At 33.0% G+C, this 19,103-nt stretch overlaps 2 protein-coding genes across 9 annotated transcripts in view; both read left to right on the top strand.

Annotated features, from left to right (window-relative positions):
• Positions 1–7,809, top strand: part of LOC111052964 (nose resistant to fluoxetine protein 6-like) — a 29,832-nt gene extending 22,023 nt beyond the window's left edge. For 2 of the 8 annotated variants that reach the window (XR_005572611.1, XR_005572614.1), the window contains 6 exons: positions 445–570; positions 1,095–1,222; positions 2,567–2,691; positions 3,971–4,039; positions 6,234–6,371; positions 7,589–7,809. The gene's annotated coding sequence lies outside the window, so the exon portion shown is untranslated. Of the gene's footprint in view, positions 1–11; positions 164–444; positions 571–1,094; positions 1,223–1,764; positions 1,807–2,566; positions 2,692–3,970; positions 4,040–6,233; positions 6,372–7,588 lie in introns of those variants that run through there. The other 6 variants (XR_005572616.1, XR_005572615.1, XR_002606205.2 and 3 more) reach the window with 6 other exon arrangements.
• Positions 7,810–8,832: 1,023 nt separating this feature from the next.
• Positions 8,833–19,103, top strand: part of LOC111052039 — a 79,436-nt gene continuing 69,165 nt past the window's right edge. The window contains exon 1 of the mRNA XM_039439433.1: positions 8,833–9,107. The gene's annotated coding sequence lies outside the window, so the exon portion shown is untranslated. The remainder of the gene's footprint in view (positions 9,108–19,103) is intronic.

Here is a 19,103-nt window from a genome sequence, read left to right as displayed (position 1 = left end):
TCAACTGTATTAATACCTACTTTCACAAAAGAGTAATAAGAAGCCAAAAGTATTGGAAATGTAATAAGTTACAGAAATACACATTTACAAGTAGACACAATTCAAACCACACCACTTCCAAACAAATCATCAAAAATTTTCAAGTAAAAATTTTGGAAAACAGGTATGTTGGAATTTAAGTGCTTTATAAAAACTTTGTGAATTGTTTTCTAATATTTAATCCACCTTTGCTTCATATATCTTTTTTAACTAATTAGAGTAACTATAAAAATTATTGACTCGGTGTTTTTACACATTTATTGAAATATTTCTATAAGAAATATTCAAATTAATCTCACTTTCATAATTTAAATATTCAATGGATAGCTCTAATTTATATTATTATTAGAACATTAATGCTATATATGCATTTGATTAGAGTAATTTTGTGTTTTCTGTTTTCAGAGTCCAAAATTTCAAGTTATCAAATTCCACAGTGATTTTCATATGATTGCTAAGTACTCTAATCAACACTCTCAAATATGGCAATTTATTACGATGATTCCACTATCTGGGATTATACATTACACGGTAAAAATTCCAATCTGAAAATTCACATGACATTTTTATTCTTTCAACTAAGATTATTTGACCATTAGAGCATGTATTTTATTTTTCCAAAAGAAATATTGATTTATCTAGCCTATAGTGGGTTTTCTAGAACTGTGAGCATTGTTTTACTGATAAGTATTGATACAATTTTTAAGAAATGCTGACAGTTTTAAGTTAATCTGACTATGGCATACCTTATTTCCTCAATTTTTCAGTCATTTTGGAGTTTTTTTCAAAACCACTTGTTTTCTTATAATATAGGCTTACTTTGGTTGTAAAATTTCATACTAAAAAATGTATCTCATTTTATGTCACCAATGCTAAAATTCTATTCGAACAAATTGATTCTTATCAATATAAGCAAAATTCTAATTTGATATAGGTCTAGTCTTGAATATAATTAGAGAGAATATTATAGTTTTTCATCATTTTTTTATAAAAATTAATAAATTACGAAGGAAATAATATGTAATTTATCAATCAATATCTACATTATATTGCAGATGTCACTACAATTCTTCTCACCTTCATACCATACTCCATGCTATTACTGATCGCATTTGGCATTTTCTTGAAATATAAGGAAAACATCTTTGATATTCTGGAAAAAATATATGATTTCAAGAACCATGTAAGTAGACTTTCCAAATTGCAAATGAAAATAAGTTTATTCAAATATCCATAATAGTACAGTAATGTAATTGACTTTATAAACTTATCAAAATATTTCAAAAACCGTTAGACTATATTTCATGTGTTAGAGTAGAACCACTAAAAATTTTAATGCACGTATTTACAATAAATAATTATTATCAATGATTATAGATTTTTCCACTTTAAATATTCTTATCAGAAGTATTTTAACATTATGAAGCTCATAGCACAAAGCACTGTTTGCTTATTTGTCTTTCAATATTGTCACTACCTTAAGCTGCGATTACACCAAAGCACAGAATACAATATTCTGTTGTATTCTGTGAATACAATATTCTGCTGTATTCTGTGATCAAAGTATTAACAAAATGTTAGTAACGTAATCTTTATAGATTCTATTTGATTGAACGGAACTTGACAAACACATATGTTCATCATGTGTATGATAAGCTAAGTTCAATTTAATAGAATCTATAAGGATTAAGTTATTACCATTTTGTTAATAACTTTTTCCTACAGTTACGTTGAAAAGTGGCCATTGCTGCACTGATTACAGAACGCAAAGAATCACTTTTCCGCTCTAGTGCGGGAAAAATTTTTCTGCACTCCAGATTTGCAACATGGCAACGCAAAATACTTAGTAGGTTATATGGAGCAAGAGTGCAGCAAAATCAAAATGAAGTTGGTAACAGTGACTGGGCTGCTATAGTGAGCAGAGGTGCAACGAAGCACAACGCGCTAATTATTAGTATTAGATATTATAACCAAGGACAACATTTTTATTCAATTTGACAATAAATTAAGGTTTTTATCAATAATAAAATTACACAGAAAAACATTTGATGGATTTCAGGCAATTTTACCCATAATTACCCACTTTTCATATTCAATGGTAACTGTAGGAAAAACTTAATGTGAAATACGTGCGCAAAGTTCCTCTGCTGCACTCAAGAAACCATTCCGCCCTCGCCTACGGCTCGGGCGTAAACGTTTCTTTCGGTGCAGCAAACTGTCACTTTGCGCACTAGTTGCACAAATAACTTTGGTGTAAGCGCAGCTTTATCCTACTACTGTAGGCTACTCTATCAAACAATCAAGTCTAATCAGTTCTGCCAAAAATATAGTATCATCAAGAACTTCAATCATTTTCAATTCTGAGTTGAAATTAAATTAAATATGAGATTGAAATTTGATTAAATATTTCAAATATTCAATCTCAAATGAAAAACACTAGTCTCTGACTGTATCTGTAATAATAATTTTAGTCTTTTGTATTCATCAATGAATAATTATATAGCCTAAGTGTTTCAATGAATTGCAGGGAAACATGAACCGCTTTCTGTCTCACTCGAAAAGTACTCAGCTGTCACCAGAACAGGAACTCATACAGAAACTTCTAGAGAACGAGAAGCTAAAGGATCAGAAGTTGATGGAAGTAGGTAAAAGGTTATATCAAACTTAATGAAATAATAATGTAGCAGTACTTCAAAATAATTTTTTATGCATAAAAAAATGGAAGCAAACAGGATTTCTCCCAAAATTTACTTCCATAACACAATAGTTACACTGATTCATTATAAATAAGTACTAATACAAAAAGTACAGGAATATTGAGACACTATCAAAAATTGGAATTTTATACAAAGAATTAAATACGCAGAATATAACTACAGCATTGCAAGTTAACCACCACCCTCCCAATCACACCAACAAGCCCCTGGACGCACCTCCCTTCCCGAAATTAAAAAAAAATTCCAAAAATTCAGCTGCTATCCTGCTTGAAACAATTACTGGTGGAATTGCCGTCAGTGGTCATTCTAAACACTGCTGATCTCTTTTTGGGACCCCCAATATTTTATTTTTACCCCCCCCCCTCCTTAGAATTTCAAGGACTCAGTCTTAGAGCTTGTTCACATGACAGCGATTTACGCTCGGTTGTCGCTCGATTGGCAAATCGCTCGGTTTGCCAGCCTCGTACACATGACAGCGATTCATGAGCGGTATGTACTCAATCATAAACTTAAACATATATGTAAACATATATTACTGCTCTGATCGAAACCGCTCGGTTGACTGAAGACATGTGTACACTCTCATGCCTGCTCTAGTATATCGAGCCGCCCGGCAACCGAACGACAACCGAGCGGTTGAACTGGAAACTACAACCGCCGCGATTAGCCGGCAACTACTAAAACCGAGCGATGCATGTGTACGGCACCATGTGTTTCCCTATACCTGGCAATCGCTCGGTTTGTCAACCGCGCGACAACCGAACGTAAATCGCTGTCATGTGAACAGGCTCCAAGTCTAAGCGTACAAGCTCTCCCCCTCCCTGTGGGTACCCCTAAGTATCGATATCTACCCATTCAAACTACAATAGTAATTCTAACGATTCATTAAAGGAAAGATGCCACTTCTTAAATTCTCATAGTCCAGGTAATTTTATTTTACTTTTCCACTTTCTTACTTCATCTTATCTTACTACGGTATCTACCAGTTATGTATGACGTATTACCATTCACTAATTTTCATTTTTGTGATCTATTTCATTAAAAACTAATTATTACAATTACTCATTCAATAACCGGTAACCAACTATTTTTAATACCAATAGGCCTAAGCTTATTAAATTCTGGATCAGATTAATGCTTCGACTACAATTTTTAAAAATATTTAAAAATCAATAAAATACATGTATTTTCAATTCAATTTTTCTCTATCCTAGATACAAGGAATGATTGGGGACACAAATGAGAAGTTGCAAAGCTTCTCTCAACGATTGGATTGTTTCCAGGTAACTTTTTTCAATTTCCAGATTGCTTTTTGTAGCTCAATAAATAGGTTCTATACTTCTGAAGATAATAATTGTAGCTATGAAACCAAAAATTGAAAGTTTTCAAGGTCTTCAAGCTGTAAGAATAAAGATTATTTACAGTGAAACATGAAAAATCTCAATATTACGGAATTCCTTCACAAAGATTAAACGTCTGCGTGTAGAGGAGAGTTCCATAGACAACACAAGCAGTCACAACATAGGATAATTATAATAGAAAAGATAAGCTTTAAGAATAGAATAATGATAATAATGGATTAAATAAAAATTCGAATAATATTGGATAGCCCAAATTACAAGCGAGAGCAGAGGACTGTCGATAAATATAAAGAGCAAAATATTAATGATAATATGCTAGAATAAAGAGAGCAATAATTAATAGATTGAAGGTAGTAAGTAATATTTTCAGCATTAAATTTATACCAGAAGTGACTTATTTGGTTACTCACCAGCAAGTAGTTTTCTTCAAATACTAAATACCAACTTACTCCAGGAATTGGAATTAGGTTTGTGGCAGGACAAGACGGAGTTGGGAAAAGGTGTTGGCCTCTCTTGTATATCTGCTACCCCTTTCCGATGTATGTTAATTCTGGCATCAATTTAATTACTGATCAGTCCGAAAATTGCTTGAAAGATAACTTTACTATATTGACTATTACTTTACACTGCTGTACAATTCAAAGTCCGATCGCACTAGTTGAATATTTCAATTTATATATTCACAAATAACAAGGAAAAACTGTACTTTTCCCCAACTTGGGACAGTTAATATATCGGTAATAATTTTAACACAACGACGAACGTGTAAAATTGAATTTCAACGGCAACAATCGAAAAAACAGCAAATATCCTGTTTTTTCACCGTCCGATCCGAGCTGACAACTTCAACTAACGATTATGCGATAGAATAATCTAAATACTAACTTATCCGCTAGGGCGCAGCAGCTGCCGGCCTCGCCACTACAACTACCACTAGACTTAAAACTAATTTAAAACTAGACTTAATCTAAATACGCTAAAGGGCGTCACCAAATAGTAAAATAATAAATAAGACATGATACTTAATTAAGAAATAAAAGATAAAAAGAAAAACATTAACTAAAATTAGGATTGATTTTATTTCTTGTGCAGGCCAAGAAATCCCAGGGAATTAAGGAGGCTGTGAGTTCGCGTCCTGTATTTATTTTATAATGTAATGAATTGATGGAGGAAAAAAATCAATATGATAAATCCTTTGATAGTTCTGGCTTTCTGATAGTTATCGGATATAACGTGAGCGGAGCAGAGCTTCAGCTGCCTCCCAGCCAATGTGATACCTATCCACACCCCCTTCGGTACACGGCTAGACTATACACCTCCGCCTCTCTTATTTCTTTTGGCAAGCTTCTATATAAAATATGAGACGGGTAAAATTAATTTGACTGCTCTGACCCATGTGTCAGTTGTGGAATATCATAATTATAGTTGGTCCTGTGGCAAGTTTCATACCGGAAATTTTAATTTGTTTCACCTAAATTCCGGGTTTTATATTTTATTAAGTGAATTAATAATGTTTTGATGAAGATCTGTCTGATATTTAGAACCGGGAATTCTGAAAAAACAAGCTATTACTAAAGTAAATTCCTATGCCTTTGTTAGTGCTGGGGAGTGTCTTACGGGAAGGTTCCACCTCGCCTGAATACATCATTTAAGCCGTCAATGGCCCTTACAACATTCATACTTCAGCCGGGAACGACAGTTTAACGTCTCCATCCGATATCACAGGAGTGACCTGGTCAAAAGCTTTTGGTGATGGGCGGATTTGAACCCGGTATCTCTAAGCTGTTATGCAAGCACTCTATCCACTAAGCTCCAGATCACTCCAATTGATATTACTTATTCCTAGTAATAATTTAAAAGAGAGATTTATTCATTCGAAAAAATTACAAAATATAATGGAAACTGGATGAACTATTACTCTAAAGTTCATGACAGCTAACATATTATTATTTAATACTAATATTTGTCATAACTTCACTTATTGTTATAATCGTAAATTATATTATAATGATATTTGCCAATTACAATTACCAAAGTAATTGGAACTATTCATAAGTTGCAAGCAATTATTCGTTTATATATTATTGGTATTACTAAATTATATATTTGGTTGCAGGAAATGAAAGATTTGTGTACGACAAAATATGGAGAAATAACTACAACTTTTAACGACTTTTCAAACGATGTTATGGGAAAAATGGAAAAAATGAGAATGAATTATCAGGAACATGTGGGTGAATACATTAATTAATAGGTGATTTATTCTTACATTACTTTTGAAATGCTTAAATTTGCTACTGTGTGTATAAACGAAAATGTGAGATCGGCAATTATTCAGAACAAGCTGGCCCGGCGAACTTCCTACCGCCAAATAGTTAATGTATTTCTTAAAAAACTGTAGCTGGATGCACACCTGAGGAGGCTCGATGCGACATTCTGTTTACGTGCTTCTTGCTTATTGGTTTGAATGGAAGAACTCACACACACTGAATCGGGCATGGCGTGGAACGCGGTGTGATAAGGCAATCTCCATAAGATCAACACTTTGTATCACCAAGCCGCGCCTCCTCAGGTGGCATTCAATACAATCAGTATTTACATTTATATCTGAATATGGACTTCCTATGTGCTTAGTTAGTTGTGCAGCAGTTTGCATTTTTAGTTATAGTTAAATGCAGCTTGCTGGGAATTGAATGGTACGTATATCTCCTTGCTGCTGATTTTCCCGTTCATATTCTAAGTTTACAGCATTTCGAGTTCTACGACCCAAGTTTGGACGTCGTTTGTACCGTGGCATTATTAGGTTATAAATTTTTTGAATCTGTAGAAAGAAAATAGAAAAACAGATCTATCGACGGTTGTTGGATGACGCAAATGATTATAAGAGCTGAGTTTTATTTCTGTGTGTGGCCAGCTCACAAATCTTCTCCCATAAGAATTACTTGTAAACTTTAAAGGACCGTAGGAAAGAGTCCTGAAGTCAGATTATAAATTTGTTAGGCCATAAGACTGGTCCTGAACATAACGAACACTACTAAAAAATCATCAAATTCGATGCACACATGAAAAAGTTATTGAAGTGCATAAAATTTCAATGAGAGTATAGAAAATGAGGTGAGAAGAAATCAGCAATCATTGATCTCACTCATTTTCAGAATTTTCCGGCATGAATAGTACTAATCTTTGCCAATTGAAAATGAACATCTGGGTAAACATTTGTCACTTACAGTAGGCCTACATGATTTGAAAGATGAAGAATATTGATGGTTCAAGAATTTATTTCAGGATATTTTACTGCGTTTTAAAACTATAATTATTACATTACATTGATATTATAGACTATGATACATTAAACTATGCTCAATGTAATATTATTCCGTAATCACAATGATCATAATTTAAACATTTGTAGGGAATTCAATAAATCAATCGGAATCCATAGATGGATTAATTCAAAAACAATGATTTCAGGATGGTGGAAATTATCTGATGAATGCAGATTCAGTACAAGACCCTTCAACCAAGGATGCTGTTCAAGATTTCATTAAAGTCGATTCAGAAATAGCAGGTCCAAATGAGAATGAATTGAAGAGAAACTCCAGTCACCGTAGTAGGATCCCAGTTTTTAGGAAGATTTCAAGTCAAACCGCACACTACATGTAACCACTGTACAAATAAATGCTTCAAATGAATTTATAACTCAATAATATTTCATTTACAACTACCAGTTATCTACCTAATACTTACTATAAATTAGTCACTGCATAAATGATTGATTTTAGACTAGAAATACCTCCATCATTTAGGCCTACATGGATTATGAATTTATGATGATGATAATAATAATAATGTTCTTTATTTATGTAGGTATTCTTTCAGTTGATAATATTATGCTCAAAATATCGGCATTCAGGAGCAGAATACTTACATTTTTACTATTTTTTAAAAATATTTTGAATCAGAACTCAAACCTCAAACCATGTAATGTTTGTTCGACAGTATATGAAAAATCAAAAGAGTGAATTGAATCAAATTTGAATAATTTGGCTAGTAAGCCCCTGATGTGCTGATGATTTCGCTCTAAAATTATTATCCTATTAGCATTTGAATAAGCAACCTACCATTAATGACTCTGATCAGGCGTTTAATTCTTTTTATTTTAAGACTCACTTCATAATATAATTCCCAGTTTCACTAAGCTTGGTCAAGACATTTGAATGTGATAAAACTCTCTCTAATGGACAAATAAGCAAGAATACTTACTACGTTCAACCATGGAAAAACATAGGGACTAATCTTTATTTTTATTCTCCATTTTTATTCTATGGTTCAACAGTCCAAACATGGTTAATCAAATCAATCGTCTAATTTGGGAATGGTAGAACGGGAGATCAAACTATCTGGAAAGACTAATATTGATGATGATAGTTGTTCACGTTCGTGTATTGATGATACACGATAGTTCAGTTGTTCACTTGTTTGTAGATTTTCTTTTGCTGTACCATCAATATTGAGAAAAGTTCCTAGCCCACACCAGAAAAGATCAAAGTTTTTTTTGTAAAAAGTAATTTAGAGAAATAAGCTACCTCAAACTGAACAGAAGTGAGTGCGTCATTTCAAATCTAGTTGAACAGTTGGCCGCTAGGCGCGTTCCCTTCGCACGGCAACTGAGAGGCAAGTCTCTGCTGAAGCTCGGAGCGCGCCGATTGCTCAGTTGAATTTTCTCCGCACTTGGAGAAGGTTGTAAAGTGAGTGTCACTCTGTATTGTGTGTTTACGGATTTCGAATAGCACGTGTATTCATAGTTTGTAAATTTGTAAATAAGATACTACTGGATCATTGTAGTGGTAATAAGCTAGTGCAATCGGATTCTTGCTGACTCTTCACTGAAATTACCTTGAATAAATATTTTGTTTTTAGTTTCATTCAAATTGTGTTAGAAAGAAGTTTCAAAAATAACATTCAACAGCAACGATTTGGATTGACTTTGGTGAGTACCAAACATCTTATGATCATTATTTCATTACAGTATTTCCTACTTTTATTATTATTTGTAAGAAACTTACTCTATTCGGCCTATCCTATTTTATCACTATCATTTTACTTTCTTCATTTGTTGATAATTCTTTTTGATACGTTTTGCCGCGCCCTTCCATTTGAAATAGTATAACATTTACATTTTTCACGTTTTCTGACCTTTATTTTCATTTCTCATAACGTGGTTTCTCTGTACAATGTTTGAAAAATATTGTTATTCAAAGCTCAAATTGAAACTTACCACGTATGAGTCAACATTAATGAATATTATTTTATTACTCACAATAAATATCATTAGAAAACTCAATGACTCCAAAGTTATCAATTTTTGATTTACTTGAAGAAAAATAGATTCAAGTTATTCGAAGACATGGATTCTAATATTTTAAAAAGTCGAATAGAATGATTCATTTTTTTTTAATTAATTTATCTTTTCCATCATACTATTTTCATCGAGTAGTTGGTCATTTGCTTTGTAAAGAGCCACCTTTATGAGTATTCCCGTTTTGAAGATTGATTGATTGATTGATTGAGTACTTTATTTATGTAGATTAGCCTACAATATTACTGGCTTATACACTAATATACAAAAGCTTACAATATGGTTTATTGGAGGATTATAACTAACATTTATCATTTTATGATGGCATTCATATTATGAAACAAAAATATTGAGTGACTCATTTATTTGTCACGCGTTAAATTCCAACGGAAGTACATATAGTCGGAATAATTAATAATAATGATTTTCACAATATAAATGGATTTAATATGATTTGTGAGTTAGATCTACACATTTGTGAGTTCTATTATTGATTAAATAATATATTTGTGAATAATAGCTGAATTAACTAATTCAAACTCTGATGATTCGAAACCATAGTACGATACCAAAATAGAAGTTCAAAATTTTCCATTACTGGAATTCCCAGCCCCATTCGATACTGATTGGGTCGAAAATAGATTATGCAAGGAGGAAAGAGTTAATTAGGCATGAAAGGTGTCATCCGGCAATTCTAGAACCATTGTCCACAAACTACCTTCCAACCCTAGATTTAAATTAATAACCTGAAAGTTGTTTTTAGCATATGAAAATGTGCTCTTTATATTATTTTCTCATGAAAGTCCCGCCAATTCTAAATCTCAGCCTCTTTTCTCTCTCTCTCTCTCTCTCTCTCTCTCTCTCTCTCTCTCTCTCTCTCTCTCTCTCTCTCTACTATAGTCTTACTATACAGTACAAGAGGTCTTGAATGAAACTGGTTCCAGATTCAAGCCTAAAAATCATACCCTATTCACAGAGGAACATTCAGCCTCCCTCTCTCTTTTACCTTCTCCAAGGATACGTAGGCCTGTAGGGGTGTCTGGCAACCCCTCTTATTAGCCTACCTTAGGGTTGGTAGCAAGGGTAGTAAACAAAGATTGCTTGAATGTTCAGTGCACGTCGAACAGGGTATGGTGAGATTCATTTCAGCATTAGTTCAATGAGAAGCCTTCATGTTTTTAAATAAGAAATGTTGACAATTTTATGTGAATCTTACTATAGCACTAAGTGATCCTTGGATTCTAATGTAGTCTAGACCTGTAAAAAGGCTTCGTTTGCCAATGGTTGGGTACCTGCTGTTCTATTGCTGTATCAGAGAAAACTTCTATACTAGATCTACATTCTAGATTGTTTATTCTATGGCTGTATCAATAGAAATCGAACATTTTTTTCAACTTTGATGAGCTCTCTGTATCTTAGCAAATGATCAGTTAAAATATTGGTACTAAAATTTGATAAGGATTCCCATCTTGTCAAGGAATGCTGACAATATTGGAAGTGAATGCCGTTATAGGCTTACGTGATGTTTAGATTCTAATTTCAATGTAGTCTAGACGGGTAGAGCCGCGTTTACATCATGATTGTCAACTTAGTTTTCCAATAATTATTTAACTGGAGTTTGGGAGTATAGCAATTTCCTAAACTGTGATGAACTACTTCAGAGCTATCTCAGCAAATGATCAGTTTAAATAGTCGTAATCTGTATATTCTTACTTCAATAATAGAGAATTTTTTCCCTCTCTCTCTTTCTCTCTCATATTTCTGTACCAGTTCAGTCATTTTTTTCTAAATGTGATGTGGTAGTGTGATACCTTAACCTTGACAAATATCCAGTTTGCATTTTGTTGGTTCTGAGCTGAATAATGGACTAATATAATATTGTATTGTACTGACTATTTGAATTTGTAAGAAGGTCTATTCTTGAGCTAACTGGAGAATCTGAAATAGCCTATAGGTTGTACAGTTAGAGCTGACGAAGTCATGAAAACTTTCTTATTGATCGCAATCAATAGATACTGATCAATGAACTGGTAATCGTCATCTCAGATTCTCAGAAACAGTAATTAGCCTAGAATCAAATGAAAAATCATGCCTTGTTCATGAAATCTCATTCCAAAAGGAATAAATCAAGGGTAAATTTCAATCTCAGTCTGAATGGAAAAAAATCAATTCCAATCATACGTTGATAACTTATATATCAATCACAAATAAATAAATCAATCACATTTGATATATCAGACAAAAAGTAGAAAAACTAAGATAAGCACCAAATTATATAAAATTAGAAATACATTGGGGCCAAACTGAATCCTAGGGGATTGACGGGATTCAAATCCTGGGAATTCCTAGGGGTTTCTCGAGGGGGTTGATGATTTCGCTCTCACATACTGGAAGAATAACCAGTCAAACAAGTGAACAATAATGCCTAGTTCTTGAAATCACATTCCAAAAGGAAAAAGTGTCAATCTCATTCTACACCAATGCAATAGCTAGAATTTTATATAATATTATTATCAGCAATCAAAATACAGCTCATGGAAACAATAGTGAACAAATTTATATTTTCTTTTAAACTCTAATTTCCAGACTTTAACAGCCAATTTCACTGAAACACACTTCAAATCTCGTTCCAAGAACACAAAATGAGCGAAACAAACTACAAAGTTGTTCTCAACATTGTTGATAGCAATTGTTTATTCTCCCAAAACAAATATTGGCAGACCCCGACCGAACTGCAGTACTTGAAAGCAACAATCACCAAATTTTCGCCACCAATTTAGAATCTTTCAAGCCTATCCCACATGATCACTCTCGCCAAAAGGTTTGGTCAACATTCCATTACAGTAGCATCAATGCTCCCGTTCAAACAATGCTGTCAGTTTGAAAGGAATCTCACTTCGCTTAAAAACCTCACACTTGGAATCTCTGAACTCAAGGACACAAAACAAAGTTGACTCTCCGTCTATGGAGAGCGCGAATCACCAATCTCACATAAGTGACCATTAGAAACACCACTCTAGCCTCCGGGTTATTTGCATGCATGCCAGCTAGCGTCTATACCTATATGCTTTGAATACATAAACAGGTGCATACAGTGAGAATCACTCCAAAATTCAGTATTAGTTGAATGTGAAGATATTGATGTCATTTATAAGGAATTCTGACAGTTTAAAGTGAAACTCCATGTAGATTAGAGTGTCTTTTGGCTGTCAGTATTGGTTGAATGTGAGGTATTGATGTCCTTTATAGGTAATGCTGACAGTTTAAAGTGAAACGTTATGTATTCAGTGACAGCAATAGTAAGGCTACGAAGATTGTTGGAAATGGTCTGAAGCAGTTGGTGACTTTGTCACATTCCTGGACGTCTGACAGTGTGAGACAACTTGAGACTGAGTGACTTGTGAGTCTTCAGAGACATCTGAGTCTCAGACTTGTGAGAACTACAGTGATAAGCCGTCCAGTCCGATTCAATTCCTATTATCTTTGAATTGTCAGCATCCCTAATGAACAGCATCTACGATTCCCATTTAACTAATGCTGGAAGCTGGAAGTGAATTTCATCATAGCATAGAATAAACAATCTTGTATAGGTTTTCGCTGACCATAGTTGAGTCTGTCAGCAGGCTGATGGCTATCAGTCGCCCTTACAAAAGAGAGAGAACCAATGATATCCGGATATGAAGTGGGATAGCAAAAGAGGTAGTTAGTGATAGAGCAGAAGAGAAGGTGTGAGAGAGTTACAACAGAGAAATGGATGGAAAAAGAAAGAGAGAGAGAGAATTCACTATTATTGAAGTAAGAATATACTAAGTACCACAATTTAAACTGATCATTTGCTGAGATAGCTCTGAAGTAGCTATACAAACCGTATGGTAGACGGAGAATTGCCTGAGAAAGAGAATGATGTAAAATTCATGAGGAGAAGGCTATTGAATAATATCAATAGTTCTTAGGTGACATATTCAAGAAAGTACACGTGTCTACAACTTTTAACGTATATACAAAATTATTATTATTATGAGCAATATCCATATGAGATACTGGTTGTATTGACAAAAAATATGAGGAATCTTCTAATGCAATTCTTTATGTTCTAGATCATATATTTAACAATATATAAAGATATGGAATGTATATAAGATGTATGGGCGTGGAGTTTGTCTGATCATCTGATCATAGTCTCATAGATAATGAAAATGGATGATAGAGCATAGCATAATATTCAAGTATAATTATTCAAGAAGAATGAAGTCGATTCATCAAATGTATACCTATCTGCGTTGATTAGTAGATAATTGTGCATTTTCAATTTTTTTTAATGAGTTCAATCACCGTAGTAGTTTATGTTTATGAAGAAATGGATTGTATTACACAAAAAAGCCAGTTGTACATGAAGTAAACGGTTTCGAAGTTAGAGGAAATAATTATAATGAACTATAAAAATAGATATCAAAGTCTTGAACAACATTTATTATGAAGAATAATTATGAAGTTAATGGAGATATCATGACGTCTAATAAACAAATAAATAAATATAATTTTATTGCCATTCAACTGATACATAGTTACAGACAACGTCATATTCCAATTCTAATTCTAATTCAATATCAAGCACACATACATCTATATATAGATATAAAGTGAAGTCACTTAGTAATGGGTTGAAAAATGACCCTGTCTGAATTTACATAATTAGGCTATAATAAGGTAACATTAAAATAGGAAAATCTAAAATATTAAGTCCATATCTAATAAAAATCACAAGTTAATTTAATCAATTAATTCAATTGAATAGTCGATAATTCCAATATTCTATTCTTACAAGAGATTCTTTGTTAATAATAATATTTGTTATGAATGAACATGTCTCAAATTTTAAAATATAAATGTAAATGTCACAATTTTTAAAATACTACTCTTGTTGATACAGTTCAAATTTCATACACATACATATTTTATACAGTTTAAGGCATAATACTTTGCAACTCTAAAAATTCATTAAGTGAATAGAAAGGATTCCTTAGTAGCCACCCTCTGTTTGAATAGACCAGCTGGAGCTTCCATCCATTCCTGAGGCAGTTTGTTGAATAATTTTAAGCCAACAGGTATAGATGAGAATCACTTCAAAGTTCAAACAATTAGCAACTATGTACATCATTGTTCCCCATTTAATCAATACTGAAAGTTTTGAGTGAATCTCACTATAGGATCCAAGTGGAAGGAGGAGAAAAGTAAAAGAATTCCAGCAACAGAAAAACAACATAAAGATAGTAATAGTAATATCCCAGCCAAAAGCAGTAAAAACAGTTTCAGTAGCAGTTTATTACAGTAAGTAAATCACTGAAACTGGTAAAAACGTTTTTCAAGATCAAACTATAATTAACTGTAGATGGTATTTAATTAAAGCAGTTTCGTCAATAATCTGTAATAATTGGCAATTTGTATTTTGAAGCAATTAGGCATTACGAACTATAATTTATAATTTCAAATTGAGAGTTGTCTGTATAAAATTATTTTCCATTTACCATCTGAATGCTACTCCTAACTTAATAAGAACAATATGAAACTTTAAACCATTTTAACAAAAGAGTAATACGAGTTTTATATTGTTTTTATTAATTTGAATAAAGTAGCCCATATAAGTGAAGTGATTCTACCCCTAACTTCTCTCTTGTAACTAAATTTGTAAGTACTTCGTACTTCTAAACGCAAACTCCCAATTAATAATGTACAGATTTTTAACGAAGCTTCTTTATCCACGAGTCAAAACAAATAAAACGCTAGTTTTTCAACCAGTTTCCTACTTAAACACAAAATTTCCTCCTAGAAACTTGTACAATCATCTATTTTAGTGACACCCAGCCATGATTCACTGTTCCACTATTCCGAATGAATGAATAATCACGAATTCTATTCACCGGAACAAGGTCGTCGTGCCATTAATGAATAACGTTTATCGTAGCTAGCATATAAAGCTAAATTCACTTCTAACGTTCAGCATTGTTTGGATGGGAAGCCATGTTGTTAAGCATAAAAGAATGATGACAGTTAAAAGTGGATAGAACTATGTTGAGATTTACTCTAAACTGTCAACATTTCCCATTACTAACACCAACGCTCCGTGTTCAACTCACGCTGACAGTTTTAAGTGAATCTTGCTAGAGTAATTTTACCGTTGCATCTATTCAGTAGCATGTAGAGTTATAACACAATCCTATAACCCTCCAGCTACCAGTAAAATATTGAATTAATTCTATTACCGAATCAAGAGTTATTGGATACAAGGCAGTGGAGCATTACACAATGGACCTGCATCTGAATTATGGTTCCGATTATGCACCGGCATTGTTTTAATGCTATAATGCTAATTATGGTGTTGTAATTAGTGATTTAGAAGAGCATTGCCTTTGGAAACAGCAGCTTTCAAGGGAGGCGAACCTGTCATGTGTATGTATGCTCCTTGTACTTATTAACTTATAAACCGTTGTATCGTACTTTCTACTTCTTCTGTTTCGCCTTCTTCTTCTTCTTCTTCTTCTTCTTCTTCTTCTTCTTCTTCTTCTTTTTCTTCTCCTTCTTCTTTTTCTTCTTCATCTTTATTTTCTTCTTCTTTTTCACCTTTGTCGTCGTCTTCTTCTTCTTCCTCTTCTTCCTCTTCTTCTTCTTCTTCTTCTTCTTCTTCTTCTTCTTCTTCTTTTTCTTCTCCTTCTTCTTTTTCTTCTTCATCTTTATTTTCTTCTTCTTTTTCACCTTTGTCGTCGTCTTCTTCTTCTTCTTCTTCATCCTTAACATCATCTATAACAATTTAGCATTTTGAAGACTTTTGAAGAAATTTTTACTCTAAAAAACGAGTGCTTATAGGTAGTAGAACTTTTCCCAGCTTTTAATCATCTTGTTACTTCGTCTACATCTTCATATTTGAATAACTCAGTTACATGCAGTTATATTCTCTTCCCGCTGCAATATTCCTCCCAGAAGGAGTTCATTATTTCTGCTGCTGTTGTTACCTTCTTCTCTTCTTTATGTGATTATTCTTTTTATTTTCCTTTCATGTCTCTACTAGACTTCTCTTCTTCTTTCATTCCCAATCCTATTCTTTGTAATTTTCTTATTTCTTCTTATCTGATGATTCTGTAGTCTGTAGGCCTATATAGTATTGTTTTCTAATACTTCTCCATGATCTTCTCAGTCGTTATCCTGAAACTAATATTCTCATTTTTGTTTCAATAATACCTTTGTTCAATCCTTCATTAATAGTAACTAGCTGGCCCGGTGAACTTCGTACCGCCAAAAGTCAATGTATCTCATGTCATACTTGACTTTATTTGATGAATCATGAAATTTATCTGACAATCAATATTTTCATTTAAATCTCAATACGGACTTCCTATGTGCTTAGTCATGCAGCATTTCTTATTCCAAAAACATATTCTTCTCAATCGAATGGTAGTAAAATCTATCAGTAGAGTGTTGAATTAAAAAAAAATAGGTTAAATCAGTGTTTCAAAGATGAATTTAATGTTTTCATAGTTGTTTATTGTCAATAGTTTTATATCTACAACATTCTACAATTTATTGAAGGGTTCCCATACATATGACTCATTCTGTATATTATAGATTATCCAACTCCAAAAATGAATAATTTACTAAAAATCAAATAATTCTAAACACCGAAGACAACACAATTATTCGAAATAAATCAATGTCTTTAACCTGAGGCCGCACTGCAGGATGGTTACACACAGAACAGTCATTTTGTTTTTAGTTGGGAGATTTTAGAATAAAATACATGGGTGGTTATGGAGCAGCACACACTCTTGTCTACTATCTATCGACGGCTGTTGGATGACGCAATGATTATAACAGCTGATTTTTATTTCTGTTTGTGGCCAGCTCACAAATATTCTCCCATAAGGATTACATGTAAACTTTGAAGGATCGTAGGAAAGAGTCCTGAAGTCGGACTATGAATTTGATAGGCAATAAACCTGGTCCCGAACACATAATGGTGCACCTGGTGCACACATAATAAAGTTATTGAATGTCAAAATTTGAGGCTCGTTTTTTATTTATACAGATTAAACTCGACTTCTGATAATCTTATATATCGATTATTCTTACCTGGAAATGATTTCTCTTCTTATCGATAACACGTGAAGGAAGGAGAGAGGAATAAATCTGAGAGCATCATCCTCTAGAGAGAAAATAAAACCGATATCACTAACGTGAACAGCACCTTTGTGACCTAAAAACAATATTGAAAAAATCGAGGGTACTTGAATTACATCATACTTCTTACTACTGTCATTCTACCAACTCAGACATTTCACTTGAAACTGTACTCAACAAAACCAATTGACCTGATTGGAAAATTCTCTTTCGATGAAGAACTTCGAAATTCATTCAATATTGAGTAACAAATAAAAACAATTTAGAGAGAAACTTGGCAACACAATAATTGAGTTATCAATAACCATTAGTCAATGAGAGACTTCTTTATCAACTGTAATTGTGCAAGTGATGTACTTGAACTGGTTACTCAATTATAAATCATTGTAATAAACTTCCTTTGTAATGAGTTTTCGATCAATTGAATTTCTGTAATAAGTATCATGACTATCATTGAATTGAGTGGATCATAAAATTAATTCGCTGCTATAAAGAACATTATCAATGATTAATGTGTATTTTTTTTAATAGAATCTTTTCTCTCATTCATGATCCAGTTTTATGACAAGTAACACGACTTTGAAGACTGTTGGTGGACATAAATTTAATTTGTTGCTATAATAAACTCTATTCATGATTTACGGTATCTAAAATGTTTAGGAGATAAAAATTTGCACTTAAAACCACAATCAGAGAGTAAAGGATGATATGACGTAGGCTTATACTCTGTTTCAAGTTCATATCAAGTTTATCTGATAATTCAGAACGTTTATACATTTACAAAAATCAATAATTATTTGGTAAGATGATGTTTCAAGGAAAAACCTTTAGACACTGCATGTTGATAGAATCGAAATTAATCAAATTCGTAATTTCAAATTGTGCATAGATTTTTAATCTTTATTGATGAATTACATGACAAACAATATTGATGCCTTGAATGACAAAATGGCTTTCTTTGATAGGAGGTTGTGATTGGCTGAACACTAAGCCCTACCCACATACTCGTAACATAACAGTGGAGGGAGATAGCTAATGAAAGTGGAGAACGAAGTAAACTTATCAACGTGAGTCAAATTATCAATCAAAAATGAGTCAACTATTAAGGTGCGTACAGATTTACGCGCCGCGAACATGAGCAATTCACTTTTAATCAGTTGATGCCAAGTCAGCTGATTAAAAGTGAATTGCTCATGTTCGCGGCGCGTATATCTGTACGCACCTTTACAGCAAAATTGCATTTATAGATAGTATTTGCCTAGCTCCTTCTTGAATAATACCGGTATTTAAAGTCGACTTGAATCATTCAGGCACTATTGCTTTTAGCCTAGTAGGAAGTCTACTTATTTCGTAATTTTTTCCATAGCGGTAGTATTTTCTTGTGATTATAATTAAAATGATCTTGCCCTTCTATCAAGATTAATTTTCTCGAAATAAGAGTAGATTATTTTTGAAATA

This window comes from Nilaparvata lugens, chromosome 12 (genome assembly GCF_014356525.2).
Source record: "Nilaparvata lugens isolate BPH chromosome 12, ASM1435652v1, whole genome shotgun sequence".
In the NCBI taxonomy this organism is placed as follows: Eukaryota; Metazoa; Arthropoda; class Insecta; order Hemiptera; family Delphacidae; genus Nilaparvata; species Nilaparvata lugens.
This window is presented reverse-complemented; position numbering and strand designations above follow the sequence as displayed.